The sequence below is a fragment of the Ascaphus truei genome, unplaced genomic scaffold (assembly GCF_040206685.1).
Source record: "Ascaphus truei isolate aAscTru1 unplaced genomic scaffold, aAscTru1.hap1 HAP1_SCAFFOLD_558, whole genome shotgun sequence".
Taxonomy (NCBI): Eukaryota; Metazoa; Chordata; class Amphibia; order Anura; family Ascaphidae; genus Ascaphus; species Ascaphus truei.
The window spans coordinates 131,006-143,971 of record NW_027456890.1 but is presented as its reverse complement, the minus strand read 5'-3'; positions in this window follow the sequence as shown (position 1 = coordinate 143,971).

Genomic DNA, 12,966 nt, shown 5'->3' with positions numbered 1-12,966 from the left:
CAATAGAATAGATATGCAATATAAAATAGCCATGCAAATGTAGAGTAGCTGAAACATATAGCTGCAACCTGGATGTAGTAAGCCATCTTTTTGCTACGAACAAAAAAAAAAAGGGGGGGGGGGGTGGAGTATTTGTCTCCTTTATCAAAACAAATGAAAAAATCTTCATAAAAATAGGAATGTACCTATTAACCCCTTTGTTTCTTCACCCCCCCCTCCTCCCCCCAGCATAAAGGGGTAATACAGGCCTTTCTAATACTGAAAGTACTCACCTTGTAGTCTTAATACAGTAGCTCAGAAGTCGGCAGCCAGAGTTTATTAAAAAATCCAAACACATGGCCCCTAAACGTGCCCCATGAACACCAAATAAAATCTAATAATGAATAAATCATCTGTTATCCATTCATGGGATCATATGCTGCATATGTAGACAGTGATGATAATAAAAGGGTAGAGTTCAACAAGGCCATCTTGTGTCCTTTACGATTGTCTCATCCTGGTTGTTACACTTTATTGTATTCCACATGTATACATACCTATACATATTTTCATCACCCCACTGTCTCACCCATTAGGTCCCCTGCTCTGCTTCAGGGCTTTGCAATACGTTGCTCTACATTTATCTTTGAATTGCATCTCATATAGAGAAAAAGAATGGAACAAGTCCAGTGTCGATGCACCAAAATCCACAGCGCTGTAATCATAAAGATATAGACATTTCAAAAATTGATGTATAAAGAGATTTGGAAAAATTCTTCCATATATGTTTCATATAAAGCTCAAAAGTAGTGCATCCACCCATATATAGCTTGCCAGGTCTGTATTACAATTGGTGTTTCTATATATGACAGACCTACAGTATCTAGTTCCAATAACTCAAGTCATGTGGCACACGCTATAATCGGCACCGGAACTGTGCAGCCGGGGTTACCAGGGTGCAGTGAATCCAGGGAGCACATCTCACCGACACACAAAGCAGCCACAATGAAACATAATGATGAAATATATTGCAACATTATCTATAATATTGATTGAAGAGATAGATATACTCACAGATTCCTGGTTCCTGGATGTAGCATGGGCATGCTCCCTGCCACGAAGGAACATCAAAGTAGAAAAAGGTAAATGGTGGTGCACAGCAAAAACCACGCTGGGCTGGAAAATTGAGTGCTATAAAAGATATTCAGCATATAGAAAAATGGAGGACCGCAACAAGGATCCCTCTCTAACACGTTTTGCACGGTCAGTGCTTTGTCAGAGGGATTCTTGCTGCGGTCCCCAATTTTTCTGTGTTGAATAAATATTTTTTATTGCACTCTGTTTTGCCGTCCATCGTCAGTTTGCCATGCACCACCATTTACCGTTTTCTACTTTGCCTCTCATATAGTTTTTTTTTTGTGTGGCCTTATATTGTGCTTACCATTCCAACATTGAATATTATCTCTTATTGTGTGTAGACATTTGAACTATTGAAATGAATGGTCATATCTTTATAGCTGCAATAATGCCTTCAAAATTGAACCGTTTAATGGGCCCTAATCAGAACTATGAAGAAAACATAATATTGTGTATTTCTGAGAGCTTTGTCTGACCCACCTTTTTTGGTAATTGTTCTTTAAATTTGTTTACCCAGTAGGACTGATGCTTTTTTTTATTAGATAGTTTCATTGTATTGTAGAGGAGTTTGAAAAAGACATGTCCATAAGAGTTCAACCTATTTTAAATGTAGTTGAAGATACTCATCCCATATTTGTATTTCTATTGATCCAGAGCAGGCAAACAAAAAACCCCAGCAAAACATTATTCTATTATGTCTCATAAGGGGAAAACACCAATTAATTCCTGACTTGAGTAATGGCAATCAGATGTCTCCCTGGATCAACATTCTTGCATGTTTACTTATTTGGTCTATCCCTATATAGCACGCCTTTTAGTTTTAAAGGAAGAACCCAATTTTTAAATGATACTGTGTCATCTTTACTGAATTAGTGTACGCCTGTAATTTGTAGATAATTGACAGAGATCATGTTGTCTAAATAGGACTTATCGACAGGGTTATTTTGCAGTGAAGAAAACCTTGACAACAAAGAAAAGGTTTCATTTTCATCGTCATCTATTGTGCATTCTGTAGCATTCAATAATGTTTTAAAGGTGTATTTACACTTATAACCTACACTCAAATACAGAATCTCTCCACATCACCTTGTGTCTTATTGTTTTCATATTTTCATTGAGACAGTGTCACACAGGGCAGAAAAAAAACTAATTTGCATTGATAGTTTACCAGGGAAAGTCTTTTATTTATAAAATGTTTTACTAGGAAGTAATACATTGAGTTGCCTCTCAATTTCAAGTGTGTCCTGGATAGAGTTATGATGACAGTAACACAGTTACATTAAATGAACAGAGGTTATACATTGAATTTACAGACATTTCATGGACAGTTAGAGATGATATAGGATTATGGGAATTGTAACAGAGCATCTCTAAGATCTGCAAACGGCTGACACCCTTTGGCTGCCGACCTTTGGTGCGACTCCTGTGTTCTCCTATCAAAGAGAGTGCTGAGGTGAAGTGATAGCAGCTGAAAGCAAACAGACCCCCCCCCCCCCCCCACAACAAAAATGTAGGGGTGGGAAAAGAGAAGGTGATCTACAGGTTTTTCAAGCTGTCTGTACTTTCTTAATGAATTTAACCCTGTTCACGCTGGCTTGGCGGACAGGAGCAATGAAGGGGAAGCATGATGGGGAAATGCTATTTGCAGAGCCTCCTTTGGGGAGTCTTGTGTGTTCTCATAACAAGGCGAGTCCTCAAGTCTTGGTGGTTGGTGCCTTGGTAGAAAAAATAAAAGTATTTAGAATTACTTTGGAACATTTGATTCTTTGCTTTGAGTGGAAATAAAGGTCTAGTTGTCTATGGGACTACAGTAACATTTAGTAAAGCATCTCAAGCACACTGAATGTTCCAAAATTGAGCCTCCAAAAGCTTCCCCCGCCACCTCGGGTTCCGTACCACAGAACTGATGGTGTGCTAACTTCTCTTGCAGCTCCTTCCAACTGGGAGATCGGGCTCCCCATGGTATAGGAATCACAAAAAAAAAGAAGCAAAGCAGCAGCTCAGTCTAGTTAAAAATATATATTATACAGAACAATTATATTATATCCACACTTTAAAAGTAAATGAAAGTTCATCAGCTGGAAATAGTCCAAAGATGGTGATCAGCAGTCATCGTCAAGATGCCGGTTTTAGAGCAGCGAGGGACGACTCGAGTCCTCAAGGGCCACCAACAGGTCAGATTTTAAGGATATCCGTGCTTCTGCACGTGTGGCTAGGTCAGAATGATTGAGCCACCTGTGCTGAAGCAGGGATATTCTAAAAAACTGACCTGTAGGTGGCCCTTGAGGACCGGAGTTGGCCACCTCTGTTTTAGAGCAATGGTGCGGGTTGCTTGTGGTGAATAAAGATACTGAATACATGATCTTTGGACTATTTCAGGCCAACAAATGTTTGTTTATTTCTAAGTGTTTATACTTTATATTTTTTTCTGTCATTTAATTTTTTTTTTACATTATTAGGGATAAGGTTACAGAAAGCAAAACAAGGTGGGGAAGAGGTATGAGATTCTAAATAAATTAATAATGATACAAGGTTTTGCAACTGCAGCTACACTAAAGCTTAGTGTAAGTACATATAATAACTTCTAAAAGCTTTAAAACATACAGAAATAATTTTTTGGTGGGTAAGTGATGTTAATAAAACAAAAATAACCGCACACCAGATTGTGAATACCAATCAAAGAAAAATCAAGGAATATATATAAATATAGCAACTGTAAATATTACTGTATGCTCATTTGCATGTCTTAGACAGGTCTGCAACCCTGTCTTTCCCCATTATCACCCAGCATACAGCGCTTCCACTGCAGCAAGGGATTCTGGGAAATGACATGCAAATGAGCACTCGGTGCCACCTTTTGTCTCAAGCTCGTATTACACAAGAAAATCCTCAAGCCAATGCATGCTGTTTTAAACACAGCTTTTAGACAGAGGAAGTGCTGTATGCTGGGTGATAATGGGGAAAGACAGGGTTGCAGACCTGTCTAAGACATGCAAATGAGCATACAGTAATATTTACAGTTGCTTTATGCTTTACTGTGGAGGGTTTTTGTCACTTTTTTTACCCACCATAACCTTAATAATTGTAGTGATTTTATATATATATTGCTGATAAAAATATCAACAAGTGAATTACCAGAATACAGATTAGATTGTGTAAATACAGTCTGGTTATACAATCAGCAATGTGATAATAAGTGTCAGATATAGTGTCAAAAAAATAAAGACTCAAACATAGTGAAAAAACTGATACAAATGTAACCTTTACAATGATGATACAGAAGAGTCTGCAGCTGGTCAGTGGGGACGGCTCAGCATCCCAGGAATTGATAGAGGAAAGAAAAAGACGGCGCACAACTCCTAGTGTATCAAAAATATAATTCAGGTAAGTATCACACATACAACAAACTTATAAAATCAGGCAGTACATGTTACCACAAAGTGCGCACATCTGGACATCCGGACCCCCACATCGCTGGCATCCGCCATGATCAATCCAGATCGATAGATTCAGAGTCCCCTGGTAGGCCACGTGGGTCCTGGATCTTTGTCTCCACTCTCGGTCTTCCAGACTTCCACTTCTCGGACTTCCAGTTAGTAAGAGGGCACGGCTAGCTAAATACTGGCAGTATAGCCGTAGGGGGACTCCCAAACAGAGACAGGGTACACGCCGATGATGAAGTAGGTAGCGCCTATGAAATGCGTAGGATTTACTTGAGAATATATCTGCTTGTACTCAAATTGCACTGCCAGGTTCTTCTGTCTGTGCCTTTCTCTTTACTGACTAAGTTTGCCATCAGTCGCCTGACGGCGCAAGCATATGATGTCAGAGATCGCCGCTTCAGACTCTGCTCCGTTCACGACATGTACTCTGTTTCGCGCTTTGTGGTAACATGTCCCTAACATACAGCCTGATTTTATACGTTTGATGTACGTGTAATACTTACCCCTTTCGCAACCAGCTAATCCTATTTTTGATACACTACAGTATGAGTTGTGCGCTGTCTTTTTCTTTCCTAAGTGATGTTGAAACTGTGCTTAAAGAAGTCAATCACTCTTAGAAGGAAAGTCCTTCAAGAAGGTGCAAATCCAACATAACCATATCTTCAGAAATGTGTGCATTAAATGTTTTACGGTAGGTGCGCGCTCTGTTTCTCCATCTTTAAGGTATGCCTGACCTGTGAAGTGAACAAGCTTACTGTATAGCTGGAGAAGACGTACCATATATTTTTTTTAACCTTTTTCTGAATAAGTTCAGTAAACCCCTTCATTAGCTGAGAGGCCACCAAGCTGTGCCAGTGACTTGCTCTCTATCAGTTGTTTTTGAAGTGAAACTTCTTTACTGGCACTTACAGAGTTTTGATAGGAAAAATCACTTGTGTTGTAACGAAAAAGCGTGACGGAAGTAACGTCACATTGCAGATGGGTGTGCGCCCGCACATGCATATACTTCCAAATGCCAAGCCGCCCGGAGGTTGTAGCCAGCGCATGTGTAGAAGAGGAGGTTGCAGGCCGCACCACGCATGCGCAATACCGCCCTTCACTTGCGCACGTACCGAACGGCGGTCGTTCTCTGCGCATGCGCCAAAGATGCCCCTCCACGCCGTCCATGCACTAAAGAGGACACGCACACTGAAGAGGACACACATCACTGTTACTAGAGGAATTACAAGTTAGTACAAATATTGCAGTGCAAATAGCACATTTTTTACAAATGTACCATTTATAATTAAAATGCCCCTCTACACCGCGCATGCACTGAAGAGGCCACGGACACACACACACACACACACACACACACACACTGAAGAGGACACACGCACACACCACTGTTACTAGAGGAATTCCAAGTTAGTACAAATATATCAGTGCAAATAGCAAACATTTTACAAATGTACCATTTATAATAAAAAAAACAGAAGTGCAAAACATGCAAGGTGTGTAAACATATAAAACATGAAATGTATATACATATAAAATATAGTAACTGTAATGATTATTTAAAAAATGAGGGTGTGCGCAGAACACATGCGTTCTAACTCAAACTTCTTTGGGTTTTGTCACTGAAATTGTGTTTTGATTTTCATGATTTACATTGAATTAAAGAATTTTGAGAGGAACAGCATTTAGATACTTTACAATCCAAGATATATGTATCTTACTTTAGTTATCATAAGTCAATTACATCATGTATTCAAAGTGATAGAATGGGAATTTCAACACAGAAAATAAATTATACTCTCAAATCTCAATCATTGAACTAAAACCATCACTATTGCAAATACAATTTCTGTGACAAAACACAAAAGTTTCACTTACAACGCGCGTGCTCAGCACACACAATTTTTTTTATTTTTTTTATGAATGAAGGGAACAAAGACTATCTCTTTGCCGTCTTTTAAAACTGCTACCTTCATTTTTTTTTAAATCTAATATTCTGGATGCTGATTTCAAGTTCATCTTTATTAAGTTAAGATGAGATGCATTTCTCTCTGCCGTTCCGGCCCTTCTAACCCCACATCCTGGCTAAATTCCCACACGCGCATGCTGGGTTCCTACACTCGTTCCTCTGAGTGCCTCTGGAGGAAATCTCACACACTCGCAGACTTCCTTCACTACAAATTTATGCTATACTGTTTCAACTCTGCCCTCTCTCAAGCTAAACAAACCAACTTTTCTTCACTAATCAACACGTACAAGTCTAATCCATGCCGACCCTTCTCTGTCTTTGACTCCCTACTCAGACCACCTTCTGCTGCCTGTTCTTTCTCCATCTTGCCTCAGGACTTTGCCGACTATTTCAAGGAAAAGATCCATACGTCAGGACATCCCCCTGTATCCCCCTCCCATCTTACACCTCTTCATAACTCTTCTCCTGCCTTCCTTGACTCTTTTCCCGCTGTCACAGAGGAGGATGTGTTGTTGCTGATCTCCTCTTCTCCTTCTACCACCTGCCTTCTTGACCCCACTCCCTCCCATCTCCTAAAACCTCTTGCTCCTACTATAATCCCTACGCTCACACACATTTTAAACTCCTCCCTCTACTCTGGTACCTTTCCCTCTTCCTTCAAACATACAACAGTTATACCATTACTCAAAAACAGCAAGCTTGACCCTACCTGTCTTTCTAACTATCGGCCTGTCTCTCTCCTGCCTTTTGCCTCCAAAATCCTTGAACGTCTTGTATTCTCTCGCTTGCTCCATTTTTTCAACACCTATTCTCTCCTAGACCCTCTACAATCTGGCTTCCGCACTGCTCACTCCACTGAAACAGCCTTCACTAATATAACAAATGACCTCCATGCTGCCAAAGACAGAGGTCATTACACTCTCCTCATATTACTCGACCTCTCTGCAGCATTTGACACTGTGGACCACCCTCTTCTCCTTCACATTCTCCATACTCTTGGTATTTGTAACAAAGCTCTATCCTGGATCTCCTCTTACCACTCCCATCATACTTTCAGTGTCTCTTTTGCTAACACCTCCTCCTCTATAGATCTCTGTGGGGGTACCCCATGGCTCTGTCCTGGGACCTCTTCTCTTTTCTCTGTACACACTCTCTCTAGGTGACCTAATCACATCTCTTGGGTTCACATATCACCTCTATGCGGATGACACACATTTCCTTTTCTACCCCTGACCTTACACCTGCTGTGCAGACTAAAGTTTTTGAACGTCTCTCTGCTATATCATCCTGGATGGCCCTCCGCTGACTTAAACTTAACATGGCTAAAACAGAGCTCATACTTCCTCCCAAACCTGGCCCTACTCCCTCCTTCCACATTACTGTTGGAAGTACTATCATTCATGCAGTAACCCAAGCACGCTGCCCAGGGTTCACACTCAACTCCTCTCACATTCTCTTCTCACATTCAAAAGGTAGCTAAAACCTGTCATTTTTTTCCTCAGCAATATTACCAAGATACGCCCTTTCCTCTGTTGCTCGACTGTAAAAACTGGCACAGACACTCATTCTCTCCCGTCTCGACTAGTGTAACCTCCTGCTGTCTGGTCGTCCTGTCTCTCACCTGTCTCCCATACAATCTATCTTAAATGCTGCTGCCAGAATCACTCTTCTATTTCCTAAATCTGTCTCAGCGTCTCCCTTGCTGAAATCCCTCTCCTGGCTTCCTATCAAATCTCGTATCACACACTCAATTCTCCCCCTCACTTTTAAAGCTATACACTCTTCTGCTCCTCCTTACATCTCAGCCCTAATTTCTCACTATACATCATTCAGACTCTTACGTTCTGCTCAAGGATGTCTTCTCTCTACCCCTTTTGTATCTAAAGCTCTCTCCTGCATTTAACCTTTCTCACTGACTGCTCCACACCTCTGGAATGCCATTCCTCTCAATATCCGACAAGCACCCTCTCTATCAATCTTTAAAACCCAACTCAAAACGCACCTGCTTAAGGAATACATACATTTTATGTACTTTGTGCACAATTACTGTCCAAAAGCCAAAGGCACTAGAAGCCATTTGCATTTTTTGTGTTTATACAATATATACATTAATTCACTGGGCATTTACCTAGCACTCATACAATCTGCCATGGTCCTATTACAAGGAAAAAAATATCAGTGCGCAGCTAATAACTAGTAAACAGTAAATAACCAGTGAACAGTGCACCGTGACTTAAACAAACAATATTGTGGACCTTAAAAGTGGATCTTGTATTAAACGTGAGTCTGCAGCCTTTCTTGGGGGTGGCTCGACACCCCAGGAACTAGACAAAAAACAAAAAGACAAGGCGCACAACGCACATAGTGTAATACGGTTAAAATAGTGACTTTATGGTTAAAAGTAAATATATCTGCGTACATCAAGTGAGAATCAACAAGCAGTTGGTATATTGGTTTACCACACCAGAAGATGACACTGTGCAGCACCCTCGGATGGATCTCAGCATGCAGAGGATCAGGAAGCGTCTTATCTGTCCCTTTGCAGCATCCTCCGTTTGGGGGTAGTGTGGGTGAGTCTCTCGAGAAGCATCGCGGAAGCTGCGGAGCGACTCATGACGTCATCGCCGAGCGCACAGTGAGGAAGTGGCGGCAAACGGTACAGAGATCTACGGACGCTGAATCTTGCGGCTCCACTACCATCCAGAGAGCTGTGTGCTGTGGGGCTTTCTTCACAAGAGACTCACCCACACTACCCCCAAACGGAGGATGCTGCAAAGGGACAGATAAGACGCTTCCTGATCCTCTGCATGCTGAGATCCATCCGAGGGTGCTGCACAGTGTCATCTTCTGGTGTGGTAAACCAATATACCAACTGCTTGTTGATTCTCACTTGATGTACGCAGATATATTTACTTTTAACCATAAAGTCACTATTTTAACCGTATTACACTATGTGCGTTGTGCGCCTTGTCTTTTTGTTTCATGGTCCTATTACAAATGAATAACATGGACATCTACAGTAGGAAGTGCTTACCGAAGAGGGCCACTGCAATTTGCAGCTCAGTAGAGATCTACATTAAATCTATCAACGTCCACAGGTTTATGTATAAAATAAGTTACTTCTAATTTGGACATATTCTGCAATGTCGTAGATAGTCAGTGATTTATTTATTTTTTTACTCCACCCCATTTAAAGTTTAAATTAGCTCTGAGCTTCATGTAACTCTATTCTGGCCGCATCACACTGAAAGTTTACTTCAGTGAGAAACTTACTAACTAACCACCAGGAGATCGTTTTTGGAGGAAGAAATGACAAGACCACCTTTGTCTCACTTTTTCAGAATAAGAGTATAGCCCTGACTCACAGCAACTGCTGTGTGCGATCCTGCCCCTTTGATACTTTTAAAGCTGCAGTTCAAGCTGCCGTTTAATTATTTATTTCTTTTTTTAAATAAAAAAATCTAGTCAATATGTGCATCAATACAATCTGCACACTGACAAATGATTAGCTAAGTTGTAGATCGATCCGTTCTCCTGTAATCGATCGCTGAAGATTCGGCTCGGGGTTCTCTATATCACTGTTACTGCTGCAAAACAGGAACCACAGTGCAAAGTTCCGTGTGGAAGATCATGTGACCAGGCAGATACTAGATACAATTGGTGCACTGCTAGAGAGAGGGCAGGGCTCAAGAGCCAGAGCCTGTCTCAGAAAGGGAAGAGGATGTGACTTTGTAAATGGTTTCTATACAAAACAAAAATGCTTCCTACATTAGAATACACTTAAAATATCTTTAACAATTGTTAAAAAATAAAATAACAAATGCTACAAGTATTTTCTCATAGTACAGAACTGATTTATTAAAAAAAACAAACACGTAGGATTTTGCTTGAACTGTAGCTTTTTAAGGCAGATGAGCCTTAGAAAGTTGCAGTTCAAGCAAAATCCTACGTGTTTGATCTAGCGGTTGGAGTTGGAGACCCTGTTGGAGATAGTCCATTATCATCTCGGTAACGGAGGGCGTCCGGGTGTTGGATTCCATCCAACAGGAGGGACGAGGATACGCTGAGGTGAGATCTTTGCCAACTTGCAGACCACAGATTAATTTCCAAAAGAACAATGTGGGCAGACATGGAGTTTGGTAGTTGTGCGGTTTGACCTGGCTCCACTTAACATGATGCCTACCTAGGGTTACCAGATGTCCAGTATTGAACCAGACTGTCCGGTATTTGGACACTGTCCAGTAAAAAATTAGAGGTAATACTGTACATGTATGTGTCCAGTATTGTCTCTCAGACATAGTGACCTGACCGGCTTGGGGGGGCTTGGGATTTCCCTGAGCAGAGCTAGGTGGCTGAGCAGCTTTGTTCATCCCGATTTGCTGCTGTTCAGTAATGCAGCCAACCAGGAGGAGGTGTCAGGAGACAGGGGTGTGTGTGTGTCTCGAGTGCGTCACACTTTTCACCGTGCACCCCAAAACTGGAACAACCTACCAGAGACTCTCACATCCACCACCAGTTTAAGTTCTTTCAAATCTAAGGCTGTCTCACATTTTAATCTGGTCTGTAACTGTTTCATTCGCCTATAATATATATTTTTTTAACTGTGCACACAATGTCTTGTATATAATGTATACCCTGCTCATTTATGTAACTGTATTTGTAACCATGTATTATTTGTCTTAACTCTGTGCCCAGGACATACTTGAAAACGAGAGGTAACTCTCAATGTATTACTTCCTGGTAAAATATTTTATAAATAAATAAATTCTGTCCAGTATTTTTGGAAAAGCCGCCTGACAAACCTATGCCTACCCCTATTACTGGCTACCAGCGGGTCCTTGTCTACAGCCCCATCCCCACCACCTCCTTTTTTTGGCATAAAGTTGTGCTTAATGGATTTGGCTCTAAATAAATTATTCGCTCTTATCTGCTTAGTCTTGTGGGAAGCTTGAGATCTGTATTGCATATTAATATATGCTACTATTCTCAAGGCTTGAGGATGATGTTGAGGAATCCATTGATAAGGCTGGATCTGCTCTGGCATAAGTCATTGTTCCAAAATATCTTAGTCAATATCAACCATGCTTGAAATAGACTGTGCTCACCGCAAAATACCATGTCAAATTGTACAGGATCATGGCATATCATTATCAGATTTATCAATTTTGTAGATCACATTTCAATTCTCAAAGCTTTCTGCAAGGTTTTTAAGATCTCTGTTAAAGGGAGCTATATTCTTCTGTGTCACAATTACTTCGGGGAACTGGCAAAGAATGAAATTGTCCCCAATCTAGTCTGAGCTGCATAACAAAAAAACAAAATAATAATCATTTTGCCTTTTGTACACTGCTAAATTAAAGATTATTACAAAGCAAGGTCATAGCATGTTTGACTCAGAGGAAAAAGCACAGGAGCTCATTGAATACTGTGCTACTAATCCTTTAATCTTCCTTTAATCAGAAGTTGGACTCAAATACCTAAATCAAATACCTAAATCTTGCTTACTTATTATTCTAATGATGCCTAAATAAATGCCTTTTTTTAGATCCTTAAACAAGGGATTCCTGATCTTCTATTACTCCTGTTTAAAATGCACTATTGTTTCAAGTTGTCTCTCACTTATGTTATTTCTAGTGCAACCCATGTTATGATGCCACGGTTTTTATTTGTTAGTGGGTCATGTTCAGGTGCCAGTTTCAATTATTGGGGTCTGTGGATTCCATCTCTGATAATGTCTCCCTCTTTAGAATTAATGTGGTGAAGTTTTTTAATTGGAATATAGGAGAGATAAATTCTCCAAACAAAAGGCGCAATATGTTTTACACGTCCAAATACAGTAGACGAAAAAAGAGATGTAGTAGGAAACTCAACTTACAGATGTTGAGAATGATAAACTAAATTGAAATTGGGTTAAATTCTGCCTGCATGGCTCTTTAATGATTTTTTTAAAAAAAAGATAATCATTATAATTCGAAAACAATATGCATTTTAAAATTGATTCCTAGAAGCGTAATCCTGAAGGAAGATCCATGATTGACCATGTTAAGATTCATAATAAAAAATTGGGCTAGACAATATTTATGCCCCTAATCTCTCTAGGTACTTTTTCAAAAATCTAGCTCATAAGCTTTCAGATGTTCGAGAGAGAACTCTTATTGTCAGAGGGGATTTTAACTTGGATGACAACCCAACGCTAGATAGATCAATATGCTCTGTCTACTGCTGACCTCAAATTAATACAGTATGAAGTCCAAAGATTGTTGATAGGATGTTTTGGATCCTTGGAGAATAACACACCCAATAGACCTGGAGTTCATGTGCTATAACACAGTGGTGCGCAAACTGGCGGGCACGTGAGATTTTCATGAGGGGGAGCGGCGTTTACAGAGGCCCAGCGCTCTTCCCCAAGGCATTTAAATAAAACGCCGGGGGCCGCATGAG